Source organism: Gavialis gangeticus, unplaced genomic scaffold, assembly GCF_001723915.1.
Source record: "Gavialis gangeticus isolate Ggan-Ray unplaced genomic scaffold, GavGan_comp1, whole genome shotgun sequence".
Classification (NCBI taxonomy): Eukaryota; Metazoa; Chordata; order Crocodylia; family Gavialidae; genus Gavialis; species Gavialis gangeticus.
The window spans coordinates 44,966,697-44,971,159 of NW_017728995.1; positions in this window are offsets into that span (position 1 = coordinate 44,966,697).

Consider the following 4,463-nt stretch of genomic DNA (forward strand, 5'->3'; position numbering starts at 1 on the left):
GCTTCAGTCCTTTGAGCTCTACAAGCCTGATTCTCCATTTTTTTCCTCAAGGGGTAGAAGTCCAACAAAAGTGTTTCTTTCCCTTTAAACCCACCAAATGGTGTCAGGCTTACTGTCTTTATGTTTAGTCTTTCTAGTGGGGCTCCAGCTCAGCCTGACCCTGTTATAATAATGAAAAAAATAGGAAATGTTTTATTTGTCACTGTAGGGCTCAGCCGCCTTTTCCCGGCTAGCACCTATGTTTTCCCGAAGTTGCGCTGGTTCCTGGATTGCATTCCTGGCAATGATTCTTCAGTCGGTATCTCCCAACTCGGCACTGCTCTCTGTCTTGCCCAGCCAGCTGACATCCAGCTTCTTTTCTCTGCTGCTGTTCCACTTGGTTTGCCCCATACTGCACCTCCTTTCTTGTTTTAATCCGGGTCTCTCGTCTCCTTACCCTCCCTCTGGGGCTGCTTTATCTTCACCAAGCAGCTGTTCTGGAAATGCAGCTCCCTCTTTTCTTTTGCTGGCTCCTGCTGGTTTTTGGTTTGTGTCGTCGTCAGCTCTTTCTCTTCATGACATTCAGACACTACTGAAAAGTCAGAGCAGCCTACCAGAGGGGTCACTCAACTAGGAAGCAAGAGATCATGGTTCTGTTCTTTGTTCTGACACTGATCAATTGTGCAATCATGGATAGGCCATCTAACATTTCCCACTAGGCCAACACAGTGAATTTAATATGCCTGACAGCGGTGTTTTCAGGCCTGATGCACTGTTTAAAGGGGCTAATTTCTCAACTTGAAGCAGGGTAGACACCTCTGTGAAGTGCTTTGAATGATAGTCTTCATGCTAATTAGCCCACCTGTGGCACCATGCAGACATGGTTATGCTGCTTCTTGTTGAAGAGGCAGTATGGCATGCTTGAAGGCACGGCTGTGGGGGGTAAGTATGACATTAGTCTTTCTTTTCCACTTCCAAGAAAGTATCTATTTAGACTGAGCATGTCTACACAAGACGTTTACTTCATAGTAGACTAATTAGCTCTACAGTATATTTCGGCATGTAGCAGGGCACTAAGGTGCCTGCTACTGGTAGACAGTAATATGGGCTCAGCTGCCAGTCACCAGGGCGGCACAGGTGTGGGTTGCCAAGACAACCAGTCTGGTCAGCTGACCGGAAGGGGGCAGGGCCTGGACTTTATAAACAAGGCAGGTGGAGGCCAGGGTTCAGTTACCCTCTGGCAGCCAAGGAAGGTGGGGCTCTGCTGGAGCAAGCAGGGCAGGCATAGCAGAGAAGCCTGATGGCCTGAGCAGTTGTGGTCTGACGATACTGGGTGGAGAAAACCCTGATAAGGATATGGATGAAGGATAGCCAGGTTGGTTTGGAATTTACATTGTAGCCCAGGGGCTTTGTGTTTTCTGTTTTGTTGTTGTGTAACACCGGAGGACTGGGTGAGGCTATAGGGGTTGGAGGAGGCCTCATGGGAGCTCCCCAGTAGAGTGGGGGTTCCTGGCGCTGGAGAGGGTGCTGCATTTTGGGGGTGTCCTGACCCCAGCCCCAGTGTGGGCAGCATTGGGACGAGCCCAGTGTAGGTGCAGGCAAGAAGCCCCAGTGGGGTGTAGGACCCGGAAAGGGGGTCTGGGGGCCAGGTAAGGCTGAGGCCGCCTGAGCCCCGATTGTGGGAAGCCCCCGTGGGGTGTAGGACCTGGAAAGGGGGTCTGGGGGCCAGGTAAGGCCGAGGCCGCCTGAGCCCTGATTGTGGGAAGCCCCTGTGGGGCGTAGGACCTGAAAAGGGGGCCTGGGGGCCAGGTAAGGCCAAGGCCACCTGAGCCCCAATTGGGAGAAGCCCCAGAAGGGCGTAGGACCCGAAAAGTGGTCCAGGGGCCAGGCATGGCTACGGCCGCCTGAGCCCCGACTGTGGGAGCCGCGAGCACAAGACAGGCCCCGGTGCAGGCTGCGGGAGCCGTGAGCGCGAGACAGGCCCCGGAGGTTAGGGTGCACCATGTCCCAGTCCGTGCCCTGCCTTCAGTGACATCTCCAGGCACCGTGCCAAAGAGGGTAAAAAGGCAGCCTCCCTTCAATATTACCATCAAAGACGTGGCGGGCAAGATATCGAGGGTGCATTAAACCTGATCTGGCACGGTAGGTAGGGGGTGCTAGGGGAGTTCACGGCACTCCTAGGTTGGTCCCTGCCACACACCCCTATTAGGTTGGAGTAAACTAATTATCTCTGTGGCAGGATAGTACTTGCAAATACAAGTACAATCCTCCTGCAGAGTTTTTTACTTCATAGCAACACTTGTGTAGACACTATCTTGGCTGGCTGGGCGACAATTCAGGGCAGGGCCTACCTGCTGGCTAGCCCCACACTGGACCACCCACGTGCCTCTGCCAGATGCTCTGCAACACTTACTCCTTGGGGTGGAGCAGCCCTCAGGTTGACTCCCGAGTCCCCCTGCCAGCCAGGGCTGCTCCAGCCTGGCTTAGTGTGCTGTGGTCCTGGGCGCATATTCAAACACCTGGGAGCAATAAGTTATGAAGTTTATTGCTTCACAGTAATTGCACATATAGATGTGCCAACTATGTGCCACTCCAGGCAACTGGAAGTTTGTGTAGTACCTAGCATGCTAGGACTTCAATTTCAGTTGTGTCCTCAGGTGCTGCTGAAATGGCCACAATATATTCTTATAAACTTTTTCCAGTCTATTTCTTAGCAATTTCAAGGTAATTATGAAATAATGGCAAAGCAGGCTTATTAAGAGCTGTGTGTTGATGCAAGAATTTGGGGTGTTTCTCCAAATGTAATATTGGGTGTTCAGTTTTTTGTATGCATTAAGTATTTTTTCCAGATGATGAGCACAGAATTTTCTTGACCCTCTGGCATTTGTGAAAATTTCTAAGATTGCTTGAAAATTTCAGTTTTGTGATGGGACTGGTTGCATGGTTAAATTACCTGATGCTGCTTCTACTTGCATACAATATACTAATTTACTGCTTATACAATAAAGCAAAATACTGTAAATTCCCTGCAGATTATTAAGGAAATGTTAAAGCCACCACAACAGTTAAGCTTCCAAGAATAATATTGACTACCATCTATGTTATGGTATTCATTCAGTGATCTATTAAATAAACATTTAACCAGAAAACAGGAAAGTAAATACCATATTTAGTATGTGCATCATCAGCTTAGATAAAGATTGCAGCATCCTCTCCTTCTCATCTAGCAATGCTGGGGAAATGCTATACCACACACAACAGAAGGAAGAATTTCTTTCTGATCTCTGCAGGTAAACAGTATTTATGCAGTTCTTTGGGTATTTATTAAAAGGGTGCAACTTAAATGTGTATCTATTTTTTTAAGTAAACAGTAATTAAAGTTATGCAAAGTGGGATATTATAGGGCACGACATGAACCTGAAGTGAATTTGTAGGCTCAAAATGTTTTTTGCTATTTGAGTCATCTGCTTAATTTTGTATTGATTTTGCATTTTCCTTGGGAAGAAGACAGCATGATCGTGTTCTAATCAAAGCTATTACAGGTGTAATTTAAATGGAATCCATATATGACTGAAGCAATTATTATGTGAAATCTTAAGACAAATGCTCTACTTAGGTCTTTGACATTGTGCTTTCTAATACTACAAGAACAGAATCAGCATATAGCATATCTGCATTCTGAGTATGAGGTAAAACGGGTAGCTTTATCACAGTGACTGGCAATTATTAGCAAATACTTTTTAATGGTCATTTAATGCTACCATTTAAATAATAAACACTGTAAATGGACAAAACTATCTGACCACCAACACCTAAATTGATGTCATGGTGACATTACATGTCTAAACATACACACAACTCAGGATATGCAAGAAGTAAGAAAGCCCAGATGGTCTTATTTGGGTGTAGCAGTGTATAATACAATGGTTCTTAAACTTTTCAGACTCAAGAGGCATATCTACACGTTGACCTCTGCCAATGTAGCAATGCACTATGTCACTGTACAGTACATTAAGGCAATGTAGCGATAATGTGCATCTACACATGATTGCCAGCTATGTCACCATAGGGACATACTCACGTAGCAGTGAAATTTACCCATGCACTGCCTGCACAGCGCAGTAACCACTCGTATTGCACCGTGCTTTAGTACTTCAAAAAGGAAGTACTAAAGCAACATGCCATAGCAATGTCTCTGTACGGCAACGTGTAGACCTACCCAAGGCACCCCTCGTTAGACTCAAGGCATCCCTCAGAAAATGGCAGGTTTTAGTTTTCACTCATTTTTTTTGGACTATGGAAAAATAATAGAGCAATTCTTCTGTTGCAGAGGACTCAGGCTACAGCAGGTCAGGTTTTTAATATTATGCATAGGTGGCAAAAGGCTGGGGATAACAGGGCTCAGCCCCCCCCCCCAAAAAAAAATGGGGCAATGGTTAGGGCTACAGGGTAGCCCAGCTGTGGGCTCCAGGAGGTTGCAGCAG